Genomic DNA, 14,357 nt, shown 5'->3' with positions numbered 1-14,357 from the left:
GTTTCATGGTTCTTTACTGGCATAATCCGAATACAGCACATGTACAGATCAATACGTGCCTAATAGCGCATGCTCAATATGCGCCTAATAGCGCATGCAATGACGTGTTACTAAAACATAAAGTAGTCCCTTTGTATAATGTAGGCAATAAGGTACACTCTTCCCCTTTTATTTTAATAGTGTATCAACTTTTTTTTTACTGGGGCATTATGCTAAACAAATATGTTTACCCTTACATACAAAAGCCTACCATTTGTTTACTTAGCAACTTAATAATATCAAATTATAACAAAGTAATATAATAATATCAAAGTATAACAAGCCTTTTTTCTTATTTTTGGTCTAAGACCCATTTATAACTCAAGTCTCTGGGGGCGTCTTCTCTAGATTGTCTGGCACTGAAGCAAATAGGTCTTCACTCTATTGTCTGGAATAGATTAAACAATCCACAAATTGGCAGGTTCCAGCCATAAAGAGCAGTCACCTCCATATTGCAAAGATGACAAAAGCAAAGTGAAATCCGTGAAAAGGTAAATGTTATTCTTAAAAATATGTACAATCATCAAAACTAAGATGGCATTGGAAAGTGTCTTCAAATAGTGTGTACTTCAGTCTGTCAATAAACTTGTTTGTTTTAATACAGATTTCCATATAAAAGTCATGAAAAGTTGACCTCTGAGCATAGGGTATTAAGAAGATGTGCGCCTCCAACTTGCGAAGAGTTCTAGGCAGCAGATCTCCTCCGTATAATGAAGACTCCTCTGTGCATCTGTCCTAGATGTACACGCATCTTTGTGCTATCACTTGTCTTCCTTACCCATATCTCATTTGTTCCAACTGAGCTAATTACACAACCAATCTTCGTATTCTCCTTATATTCCAAATAGGAAGCCTAACCGTATTGATACCATCTCTTATTGTAATATAACTTTCCATCTTCTATTCGTTCTTCATATCTTCGTGCTGGTGATTCAGCAGGAGTGCTGGGAAGATGCTCAGGAGAAGACGGAGACTTAAGCTTGTTGAGAGTTCGCAGATCTTCCATTATCTGTTCATCTGTTAACAAGTAATTTAATCGCGCAGGTGCAGGTTTTCATCTTTTGTCTGTAACTGAAACAGGGTCATTAGGTCTCCTCCTTAGTTTTCTAGTCATTATTGGCTTTGCCTCCATAGAATCTCCTGTGAGTTCCACTGTTAGCCTCTCATTCTCGATCATCTTTTTCTTTTCTTCTAACTCAATCTTTTTATCTTCAAATTCCTTCACTGCTGCTTTCTTCTCTTTAATATAATTTCTTTCCACTTGTTCTGTCTCCAGTTGCAGAAAAAGCTCTGCATTTCGTATTCTTTCCATGTATTGTTGATCTTGTTTCTTTATCCTTTTCTGATACTCCTGCAAAGTGCCTTCCTGTAACTGCTGTAGCTGTCTTTTGAGAGATGTCAATTTCTCCTGGTACATTTGCTTTTTTATTTCCAGGTAGTCTTCATCATCCTGTTTATTGCCAATATCTGTCTCACTTGCATCCTCTGTATCTACACCCGAATTGCGGCCATGGATATTGCGTTCGTCCTCATCGTCAATGCTGTCTTGCTCCTCCTCGTCATTGTAATAGTCAACAATGGGTGAGAGGAGAGCTGGAAATCTTCCCCGCCGAGCTGCCCTCCTTTGTTGACACAACTAGTGCCTTGATGGTGTGCCAATCCAACTGGATTTTCCTGAGCCATTCATGTCCCAGCAATGGTGGTCCCCCAATTTCAGTACACAAAGGTTCAGCTGCTGTGTTTTGTCTCCGTAGGTCACTGTCACTTTAATTTTACCTTTGGGATGCACTTTCTGTCCTGTGTAAGTCGTTAGCAATAGTTTAGTTCGTTTCAGAGGTATGTGAGAAAACAGTCGTTTGTAGTCATGTACAGAGATCACTGTTAAAGCTGAGCCTGTGTCCAACTCCATTTTCAGTCTCACACCTGCCACTCTTCGATCATCTGTCTCTTTCATGCTGTGAAGTTGCAGACAAGACAATTCACTTTTGTCTGAGTTGTTTTCATCAGAACTGCTTTCTTTCATTTTGTGTACATTGTTGTATTTTCCTTTCTGGGGTTTCTTTTTTCATTGTATTTTGCTTTCTTCCTGCTGTTTACTAGCTTTGCATACTCTGCCGATGTGGCCCTGTTTGCCACAGTTTCTGCATTCTTTGTCTTTAAACCAACAGTCATCAGGGTCATGTGACATGTTCCCACAACGGTAACATTTCTTCCCTTCATTTCTGTTCAGTGACATTTTATTTGTAGCATATTCCAGTGATTTTTGTTGTATCTCGGAAGCACCTCATTCCACTGTTTCCGTTGATATTGCAATGTTCAGCACCTTCTCTAATGTAAGGTCTTTTTCACACAGGAGCTTCTTCTGTGTGGTTTCACAGTGCATGCCACACTTTACCCTGTCCCTCAATGCATGTGATAAACCAGCTCCAAATTGACAAAGTTCTGATAATTTGCGCAATTCAGCACAATATTCAGAAATGCTTTCAGTTTTGCTCTGATTCCGTTTGTGAAATTTAAATCTTTCAGCAATGACCAGTGGTTTGGGGTTTAAATGCTGTTGGAGAGTGTCTGCTATTTGCCTGAACGTTTTGTCAGCTGGCTTTTCAGGGGTTAACAAGCTCCGTAGCAGCCCGTATGTTTTTGCTCCCATAACACTGAGTAAGACGCTGGCTTTCTTTTCATCATTAACACCGTTAGCATCACAATACAACTCCACTCTTTCAATGTAAGTTGCCCAGTCTTCAATGCCACTATCAAATGTTGTAATGGTTCCAATCATCGCTATCTTTGTTATGTTAATTTAGCCCCGATCTCCCCTTGTTTTCAATGTTTTTACTCATGTGTCCTTTTTGCTAGCGTAACGAGTGCACTCCATCTAGATGCGCGTGTCGCTCCTTTTTATCTCCCTTCTGGGGCAGGCAGACCCTCAGCCCCTGGGGGTCAGCGCTGGCTGTGGTCTCGCCTGAACGTGCTGCTGCTCCGACTGCGTCTTTTGGTCTCCTGACGTTCCCGACCCCGGCTGTGCTCCTGCTTCCTTTCAGACTCACAGCCTCGCTCTGCCTCCTTCTCCTGCTCCTTGACCCGCACCTCGGCTCGTTCCTTGCGCCCATCCTCTAAGTGTCATTATCAGCTAAAACCCGGCATTCCAATAAGATGTAGGTTCATAATTCTCATCGCCAATTTGTTGTGTATGTGGCCTGGTTACACAACTATGCTAGTAATAAAAACGCTGGAGACGGGAGCTAAGGTTCATGGTTCTTTACTGGCATAATCCGAACTCAGCACACATGTACAGATCAATATGCGCCTAATAGCGCATGCAATGACGTGTTACTAAAACATAAAGTAGTCCCTATTGTAATGTAGGCTATACGGTACCGTACCTTCAGTCTTTCAGCTTCCTAATTACCTTCTCCTTATCAATTGCAACTACGCACACTTCTGCCCTGACATTCTAGAATCAAAACCACGCAGTTCAAAGTTCAAAGTAAATTTATTATCAAAGAACATTTGCATATATCACCATATACAAACCTGAGATTAGTTTTCTTGCAGGTATTCACAGTAAATACAAAGAAACACTGTAGAAGTAATGAAAAAAAAACACACACAAATGGACTAACAACCAATGTGCAAAAGACAGCAAACTGTGCAAATAGAAAAGAATAAAAAATAAAACAGTAATACTAAATAAATAAGCAATAAATATCAACAATTGAAATGAAGAGTCCTTGAAAGTGAGTCTGTACATTATAGGAACATTTCAGTTGGGGTGCATGAATTTGAGTGAAGTTATCCACTCTGGCTCAAAAGTCCAATAGTTGAGGGGTAATAACTGTTCCTGAGCCTGGTGGTATGGGTCCTGAGGCTCCTGTACCTCTTTCCTGATGACTGAGAGGTAATAACTGTTGCTGAGCCTGGTGGTATAGGTCCTGAGGCTCCTGTACCTCTTTCCTGATGGCACAAATGAAAAGAGAATATGACCTGGATAGTGGTCATCCTTGATGATGGATGCTGCTTACTTGGGACAATGTTTCTTGCAGATGTGCTCAATGGTGGAGAGGACTTTATCTGTGATTTGCTGCGCTGAATCCGATACTTTTTTGTAGGCCTTTCTGTTTAAGGGCATTGGTGTTTCCATTCCAGGCTGTGATGCAACCAGTCAGTATACTCTCCACTGCACATCTATAGAAATTGGGCAAAATTTTATATTTTATGCTGAGTTTTCACAAACTTCTAAGAAAGTAGAGGTACTTCTGTGTTTTCTTTCTAATGACATCTGGAAGACTGAGGACAGATCCTATGAGATGATAGCACAGAGGAATTTAAAGTTGCTGACCCTCTCCACTTCTGATCCCTCTGATGAGACCTCTGGCTCATGGACATCGGTTTTCCTCCTTCTGTAGTCAATAATCAGCTTAATGACAATGAGTGAGAGGTTGTAGTTGTGGCACCAATCTCCCTCCTATATGCTGATTCATCACCACCTTTGATTCGGTCAATGACACTGGTGTCATGAGCAAACTTAAATATGGCATTGGAGTTGTTCTTAGCCTCACAGTCATAAAGTGAGTAGGGAAGGGGACTAAATGGAATTTGCTGTTGACCTGTTGAGACGGTAGGCATGTTGGAGCGGATCCAAGTTGCTCCTCAGAAGGAATTGACATGCTTCATCACCTTCCTCTCAAAACACTTCATGACAGTGGATGTAAACATTACTGGATGATAGTCATTGGGGCAGGTCACTACATTCGTCTTGTGCACTGCTATAATTGAAGCTTGCTTGAAGCAGGTGGATATCTCAGACTGCCAAAGAGAGGGGTTAACGATCTCAGTGAACACTCCAGCCAGTTGAATATCATAGGTCTTCAGTACTCGACCGGGTACCACATCTGCATCTCAGTTTTAAAAGAATGCTTCTTTATTCTGATACTGTGCCTTCACATCCTAGACTTCCTACCAGTGAAAATATCCTTGTAATGCAGAGCATATTCGACAGATATCTTGGAGACATGATCGCTATGGAGTGAGCAATATAATTCAGGTAGGAAAGGATTATCAAACCTGGTAACACAGGGCTCCTGTTAGAAAGTTGTTGCCTACAGTTTCTGCATGTCCATTCTGTCTGGAGATGCAAGCCTTGAGGGATCTCAGTTGAGCTATTTAGTAATGTGCAGTAGATGATTCCTTAAGGTTGTTGTAGTCTGGAACAATGGTGAAAAGCTCCAACTATCTATTAAATGCTTCCAATGGTGTGCATCTCAAATAGCTTCTGTCCACCAAGTCCAGCTCCTGGTCTTCACGTGTGGCTTAGCTATAAGCCAAGCTGAACTATTTTTACTGACAGGATAATGGGCAAAGGTGTGTTACTGGTGCCTTAAAACCAGCTGCTTTTGACAGATAAGGCTCATCTCTGCCGTGGTTAGTAGCTCATCTATGAGAAAGAAAACTTTAATCTCAAACCTTTTCTGCCTTGCAACCATACCCACTCATGGGGAAGGTTTTGGGAGTAAACCCTGAGGGAAACTATGGAGCTGGAATCCCATGGCAGTCCGACATTAAGTTCAACACTGACTGGAAACTCCTATGACATTACTGGTGCCAGACTGTATCAGTCTCTGCCGTTCCTTTGGATTTATCAGATGACCGGGGGGAGCTTGTTACATGGGTAACAGCTTGTCTCCATATCGAACTGCCATGGCTTGGGTATCTAGACAGCTAGGAGGCAACATCCATGGTTGACCCTGACTCACTCACATACACATTCCTTTAACCCCAAGACAGGAACCCAATCTCCTGCTGATTTGAGTCCACAGATATCGGGCTTCAAGATCCCCTGAAGCTAATCTTAAAAATTTTTTTTTAAAGTAAGAGGAAATGAAGCAAGAAGAAATAAGCCAAAATGAATGATAATTTTCTGCAGACATTGGGTTGCAGTGTTGGTTCATCTAGGTTATTGATAATTGCTGACGAGGAGAATGCTCTCCATCGTTGTATTGTTCAATGGACTTTGAAAGAATGCTCATTCAAAGCCTTAAACTGGTTGGCAGAACAGCTGAGAGATAATCACAGGATCCATTCTAAATGTGCCCCTGATGCACTGTTACATTGACAAAGTGCTACAGGAGTAGAAGAAGAAGACAGGAGAGATCAGCAGGTAATGCAGTCAGATTAGTGGGGAACTCAGTTAAGTAGCTTGCAACACCTTTACAGCACTGTATATATCTGCAGGCATTGGCAGATCACCTCGCAAAGACTGCTGATTCTTGTTCAAAGTGCATCCAGTTTCACACCTGTGCAATCAGCTAAACATACACCTTCATCATAGCAATAGGGGTTCTGGGCAAAGGTGTACTTCCCTCTGTCTTTTTCCTGGCACAGGACAGACCCACTTGGCTGTCCTTATTTAAGTGTTCATTCTGCAAGTATTGGACACACATTGATTAGGATGTCAGTCACTTTAATGTCAGCAATAACTCAACTTTATATAAGAGATTCTGCAGAGGCTGGAAATCCAGAGCAACACGTACAAATTGCTGGATGATGCAGTCACAAAGAAGGCATGACAGATGGTTATATTTCATTAGGAAATTGAGGACATTTGGAAGGTCACCAAGGACACTCACAGGTTTCTACAGATGTACCATGGACAGCATTCTTACTGGCTACTTCAGTATCTCATATGGAGGGGTTGGCGTGGGGTGGAGGCTCTGCGCAGGATCCAAATAAGCTGCAGAAAACTCATTCAGCTCCACCTTGAGCACGAGACTCCCCAGCATCCAGGGCATCTTCAAAGAGTGATGCCTCAAAACAGCAGCATCCATCATTAAATACCTTCATCACCCAGGACATACTGTCTTCTCATTGCTACCATCAGGAAGGGGGTACAGAAGCCTGAAGGCACACACTCAACGATTCAGGAACAGCATGGTGCCAGACATTGCAAATGTCACTCCACTCTTTAAGAAAGGAGGAAGGCAGCAGAAAGGAAATTATAGACCAGCTAGCCTGACCTCAGAGGTTGGGAAGATGTTGGAGTCAATTGTTAAGAATGAGATTATGGGGTAGTTGGTGACACAGGAAAAGATAGTGCAAAGTCAGCATGGTTTCCTTCAGGGAAAATCCTGCCAGATGAACCTTCTGGAATTCTTTGAGGAGATTACAAGTAGGGTAGATAAAGGGAATGCAGTGGATGTTGTATGTTTGGACTTTCAGAAGGCCTTTGACAAGGAGCCACACATGAAGCTGCTTACTAAGTTAAGAGCCCGTGGTATTACAGGGAAGTTACTGGCATGGTTAGAGCATTGGCTGATTGGTAGGAGGCCGCAAGTGGGAATAAAAGGATCCTTCTCTGGTCAGCTGCCAGTAACTAGTGGTGTTCTGTAGGGGTCAGTGTTGGGACCGGTGGTGTTAAGGAAACAGATAGGCTGCAGAAAAACTTAGACAGTTTAGGAGAATGGGCAACAAAGTGGCAAATGAAGTACAATGTTGGAAAATCTTTGGTCATGCACATTGGCAAAATGATTATTTTCTAAGTGGGGAGAAAACCCAAAAATCTGAGCTGCAAAAGGACTTGGGAGTTTTGGGCTCTTCATCTAAAAAAAGATGTGCTGGCATTGGAAAGGATCAGAAGTGGGTTCACAAGGATGATTCCGGGAATGAAAAGATTGTCATACGAGGAATGTTTGATGGCTATGGGTTCATACTTGCTGGAATTTAGGATGAAGGGGGTTCTCATTGAAAACTTTTGAATGGTAAAAGGCCTATACCAAATAGACGTGGCAAGGATATTTCCCATGGTGGGGGAGTCTCGGACAAGAGGACACAGCTTCAGGATAGAGGGGTGACCATTTAAAACAGAGATGTGGAGACATATCTTTAGCCAGTGGGAGGTGAATTTGTGGAATTTGTTAACCACAGGTAACTGTGGAGGTCATGTTGGCATCAAAGGTTATGGGGAAAAGTTCTGGGAATGGGGTTGAGGTGGAGAAAAAAGGATCAGCCATGATTGTATGGTGGAGCAGACCTGATGGGCTAAATGGCCTTATTCTGCTCTTATGTCTTATGGATAGCCTCCAACCTGATGGCATAAACATTGATTTCTCAAAATTTCAGTAATTTCTTCCTCTCTCTTTTTCCTTTCCCCAGTCTGGCTGAGCAAGCAAGGGCTTTGGTCTTTGGAGCGAACTGGGATGAGAGGTAACCTGATTGAGATATACAAGATAAGAGAAATAGTGCTGTGTATTTAATATTTCAGTAATATAAGTATATTGTTACATTAAGCATTCTTTGTTTGTTTAAATAATTCATTCTGGGTTATTTGTACAAATACCTGAATGGCATATGTCATCACACCACCACGTCATATGCGTGTGCACCTCGCATAAAGTAAAAACCAAGTTAGACTCATATTCCCAGCTCTCTTCTTTTCCTTTCAATTAGCTTTTATGTCTTTTGGGTTATGAAGCGTAATAGATGGGCTGATAGAGGTATGTTTTTTTCTCTTTGGAGCAAAGGAGGATGAGAGGTGACATGATAGAGGAGTACAAGATGATAGGAGGCATAGATCAAGTGGGTAGCCGGAGACTTTTTGTTCCCCAGGGTGGAAATGGCTAATATCAAGAGGCATGATTCTAAGGCGATTTGAAGAAAGCTAGGAAGGATGTCAGTGGTAAGTTTTACAGAGAGTTGTGAGTCCATAGAATGTCCTGCCAGAGGGAGATGCATAGAAACATAGAAACATAAAAAACCTACAGCACAATACAGGCCCTTCAGCCCACAGAGTTGTGCCGGACATGTCCCTAGCTTAGAAATTACTAGGCTTACCTATAGCCCTCTATTTTACTAAGCTTCATGTACCTATCCAAAAGTCTCTTGAAAGACCCTATCGTATCCACCTCCACCACCGTTGCCGGCAGGCCATTCCACACACTCACCATTCTCTGAGTAAAAAACTTACCCCTGATATCTCCTCTGTACCTACTCCCCAGCACCTTAAACCTGTGTCCTCTTGTGGCAACCATTTCAGCCCTGGGAAAAAGCCTCTGACTATCCACACGATCAATGCCTCTCATCATCTTATACACCTCTATCAGGTCACCTCTCATCCTCCGTCGCTCCAAGGAGAAAAGTCCAGGTTCACTCAACCTATTCTCATAAGGCATGCTCCCTAATCTGGGCAACATCCTTTTAATCTCCTCTACACCCTTTCTATGACTTCCACATCCTTCCTGTAGTGAGGCGACCAGAACTGAGCACAGTACTCCAAGTGGGATCTAACCAGGGTCCTATACAGCTGCAACGTTACCTCTCAGCTCCTAAATTCAATCCCACGATTGATGAAGGCCAATGCACTGTATGCCTCCTTAACCACAGAGTCAACCTGCGCAGCTGCTTTGAGTGTCCTGTGGACTCAGACCCCAGGATCCCTCTGATCCTCCATACTGCCAAGAATCTTACTATTAATACTATATTCTGCCATTGTATTTGAATTTTCTGCATCATATTGAGGGATTTAAGATTCTCTAAGACAGGCACATGGATAATGGAAAAATAGTGGGCAATGGAGGAAGGAAGGGTTAGATTGATCTTAGAGTAGTTTAAAAGGTCAGCAAAATATTGTGGGCCGAAGGGCCTGTACTGTGCTGTAGTGTTCTATGTTCTATGTGCTGTGTTCTATTCCCTTCCCTCTACAAATACAACTCATCTTGCTGACATCATCCAATGGTGTGCTGTTCCAGCTTCCACCAGCAGCAGTCACTCCTGTCTCCAGCTCTCAGCATCTCTCTCTCTCTCTCTTTAAGATTCTATAAAGGTCATCACAAACTCGCCACGAAACCACACAGGAAGTGAAATCATTATGACGGAGGGAGTGCAGTGATGAGTTATCTGATTGATTCCTGACAAGGTAAAGTTTGATCTAGAAATAAGGAAAATTGTATTTGACCAGGTAAGTATAGAGGTGATGTTTGCCATGGGCTGGGATGTACAGAAGAAAAGGAGGAATTGCTTTATCCAGAGGGTAGTGAACCTGTGGAATTCATTACCACAGATGGCTGTGGAGGCCTGGTCATTGAGTGTTTAAAGTGGAGGATGGTATGCTCTTGATTAGGAAGGGCATCAAAGCTTTTGGGAGAAGACAGGAGAATGGGGCTGAGAGGGATAATAAATCAGGCATGATGTGAAGCGGAGCAGAATTAATGGGCCAAATGTCCAATTCTGCTCCTATGTCTAAGAAGGGATTGCAGAATTAAAAGAAGTGACTGGCCATTCGCTGTAGTGTTGGGGGAGAAGCTTTACCATCCAAGACCACGGTGACTGCACTGTCACTGGCAAATATACAAGGTAGAAATCTAGGTGGTGAGGGAGTCAGTGGAATATGACATCACTGAAGCGATGCAACACAGAAGTTCAAAGTGGCCATGATCTTTTTGAATTACTGATAATATTCTGATTCGGATTCAGATTAAGTCATCACATGTACATCAAAACGCAGCGAAAAGTGTTGCTTGCATTCTCGAACAGCATAGCTTAAGGATGTGCTGGGGGCAGCAAGACAACACAGGGACAACAAAGCTGAACCCAGCAAGCAATAAAACAACAACAGGAAAACACACACACACACACACACACACAGACACACATACACACACACACACACACACACACACACACACACAGAGACTCCCAGGACAGACCTCCAGTCTCCAGGTTGGACTAAGACTGCCTTTTCCTGCTTCTATTCTTAAGTTCAGTCATGTTTAAAATTAATAAAATTCCCCAAAATATACCTTATTGCATAAATGCATCAGTGACTTTGAGAGCTGATTGCGAAGGACTTGGCAGTGATAATTTCAGCAGTGTTATTCAGCACTGTGGTGGCATTCAATGGGGTTTAACAACTCGCATAGCATCTGCAGAATATTTTGTGTTTATAATGGGTTTAACAGTTTATTCTCCTCCTTTGCTGGCTGACTCAAATATAATGTAAATCATTTATTACCCCAGAATTTATTGCTTTCCTCTGAAAAGCTTTTCACCTCCCTTAAAGAAGAAATTCTCGGTTAATATGAAATTGGTTGTGCATTTAATTCAATTTTTAATCTTTTTTTTGCAGCTGAATTATGCTCTTGTGACTTTCACAGTTTGGATTTTGCAAATGGGGTTGGAATCTGAATCAGAATCAGGTTTATTATCACTGATGTACGTTGTGAAATTTGTTCTTTTGCTGCAGCAATGCAGTGCAATACATGTAACACATGATAAATTACAATAAGAAAAATCATATATTATTAAAAAACTAGTGCAAAGAGACCCAAAAAACAATGAGGTAGTGTTTATGGGTTGCCAACATGTAATTGTCATCCCTGCTGGTAATACCTGTTTTGAAAATAAAACTCTTGTTCATTAATATATGGCTCTTTTATTTTGCAATGCCATAATTATCATAATAAATCTTTTATGTTATCCATAAAACTACAGTAAAGAAATTATCCCATGATATTATTAAAAACAAATAATGGTTATTTCAAACTATAAGGGTAGCTTTGTGTGCTTCAGTAAAACGCTGACAAATTGTTGAGAACTCCTGCTTTAAACTCTCTGAGCCTTTGACATGCTCGCTTTAAGATCACTGGATTCTTGTTTCTCACAACCCCTTATAAAGCTCAGCTGATTTTGGTTACGCTACTCCCTTTAAACTCAACTGAATCAGGTTTGTTATTGAGATTTTATGAGACTTGTTGTTCTGCAGCAGGAGCACAGTGCAAAGTCATACAAATTGTTATACATTACAAAGTAAACAAACAGTGCAGAACAAAACGGCTGAATGGGGAAGTGTTCAGAAATCCGATGGCGGGTTGGGGAGGGGGTAGTTGTTCCTGAATCACTGAGTGAGGGCATTCAGGCTTCTGTACCTTCTCAATATGGTGAGGTTCCTCAATGAGGTATGGCCTCTGGAAGAAGTCGTCAATGGTGGGGAGGTTTGTGTCTGTGTTGGAGCTGGCTGAGTCTACAGCAGCGGTCCCCAACCATCGGGCCGCGGACCGGTACCGGGCCGCAAATCGTATGCTACCGGGCAGCGAGGAAACGATACGATTTGGCGATATGAAACAATATGAGTCAGCTGCATCTTTCCTCATTCCCTGTCACGCACTGTTGAACTTGAACACCTCCCCACCCCCAGCTGGCTGGTCCGTGGTGCACAAAAGGTTGGGTACCCCTGGTCTACAACTTTTAATACTGTATTAAAACTCTATGAATTAAAATAGTAATTTTGTGATTAAAAATAAGCAACATAGACAATTCGAAACAAAATTTCTTTAATGTCTTATATTTTCTTATTGGTATAATACATTGACTAAGAAGCATAATCAAATTAGGCTACCTGGTTTTATGTTGAAAACGATGATGTACAGTCCTGCGCAAAAATCTTAGGCTGCACACACACACACACGTGTGTGTGTGTATATATATATATATATATATATATATATATATATATATATAGCTGGATGCCTGAGACTTTTGCACTGTATGTAATAATTTTATGTATTGCACTGTACTGCTGCTGCTTCAAAAAAAACACATTTTATTGATATAAAGATTTTGAAATATTGATTTCTCTAACTTCTGATCATTTCTCCCTTCCATCAGTCTCTCCTTTTCCATTCCTCATTCCAGTTTCCCTCCCACGCCTTCTCTTTTCTTCACTTGCCCATCGTCTCCCTTTGGTTCTGTCCTCCTTTCCTGTCTTCCATAGTCCATCATTCTTTCTCGTGAGATTTCTTCAGCCCCTTAGCTCTCAAACTTAGCCCGTCCCAGTTTCTTCCTTCATCCACAATCCCCTCCTTCCACCTTCTTATTCTGCTTTTTTGCCCATTTCCAGTCTTGATGAAGGGTCTTGGCCAAAAACATTGACTGTTCCCCTCTATAGATGCTGTCTGACTGCTGGGTTTCTGAGCCACTTTTTATGTGAGAATGACTAATACTCCTGGTCTTCCTGGATCTTGGTGCTGAATCCAATGTGATCTGCCTACTTGCTAAGTCAGAACCAATCCAACATACAGAACACCACACACAAAGCTGGAGGATCTTTGTCCCAAAACATCAACTGCTTATTCATTTCCATAAATGCTGCCTGACCTGCTGAGTTCCTCCAGCATATTGTGTGTACTGCTCTGGACCTGCTGGATCTCTTGTGTTTACCAATCTATCTATTTACCTTGCTGTGAACATTTTGTAAAACTTTTAACGGCTCATGACAAGTCAAACAATTGCTCCAGGTATTTATTAAGCTATTCTTGTTGACAATTAACATATGAACAAAATCTTTGCAAGGTGAATACTGCAATGACTGGGAATTAGTTTGCATTTGGACTTTGAGGTCTTTTTAGTGCAATATGCTTCTGTATGCCTTTTGAGAGAAAGAAAGGGATCATGACACGTTGAGCTACCAAATTTCTTTGTTTCTAATTTATGAACTGAGGTAGCAGTCAAAGGTCCTGGCTCAGAAGAAATGATTCTCTTTCCATTCCCCATTCTAGTTTCCCTCTAACCTCTTCTTTTCTTCTCATCTAATCAGCATCTCCCTCTAGTTCCCATCCTCTTCCCCTTTCTTCTACAGTCCACTGTATTTTGTATTGGATTCCTTCTTCTTCAGCCCTTTACCGCCTAACCCTATCCCCTCCCAGCCTGGTTCTGAGTGGATAAAGGGAAAGGCATTGAGGAGTAGGAAATGACAATAGGGAGGAAATGTGAGTGATTATCAAAGTGCTGGGCTGGAGGACTGGCTCAGTTTCAGATTCTCCTTCAGAGAGGCTAGAATTAGATGAAAAAGTGCAATCAATCAGAAGTTCAGAAGTTCAAAGTTCAAAGTAAATTCATTATCAAAGTACATAAATGTCACCATATGTAACCCTGAGACTCACTTCCTTGCAAATATACTCAAAACGTCCTTAGAATAATAACCACAACAAAATCAATGAAAGACCGCAGCAATTAGTTCAACCAGTGTACAGGAAATGACAAAACGAGCAAATGCAAGGAGAAGAAATAATAATATAAATAAATAAGCACTAAATATCCAGAACATGAGATGAAGAGTCATTGAAGATGAGTCCATTGGTTGTGGGAATATTTCAATGATGGGGCAACTGAAGTTGAATGAAGTTATCCCCCTTAGTTCAAGGGCCTGACGGCTGAGGGGTAATAACTGTTCCTGAACCTAGTGGTGTGGGACCTGAGCCTCCTGTACCTCCTTCCGGGTGGTTGAGGGGTAATAACTGTTCCAGAACCTGGTGGGGTGAGTCCTTAGTATT

At 41.7% G+C, this 14,357-nt stretch overlaps 1 pseudogene; it reads right to left on the bottom strand.

The window, feature by feature from the left end:
* Positions 1–724: 724 nt before the first annotated feature.
* Positions 725–14,357, bottom strand: part of LOC134357620 (sin3 histone deacetylase corepressor complex component SDS3-like) — a 53,742-nt pseudogene continuing 40,109 nt past the window's right edge.

Source organism: Mobula hypostoma, chromosome 16 (genome assembly GCF_963921235.1).
Source record: "Mobula hypostoma chromosome 16, sMobHyp1.1, whole genome shotgun sequence".
NCBI classification, from domain to species: Eukaryota; Metazoa; Chordata; class Chondrichthyes; order Myliobatiformes; family Myliobatidae; genus Mobula; species Mobula hypostoma.
The sequence above is the reverse complement of the archived record's forward strand: the minus strand, read 5'-3'. Positions and strand labels throughout refer to the sequence as shown.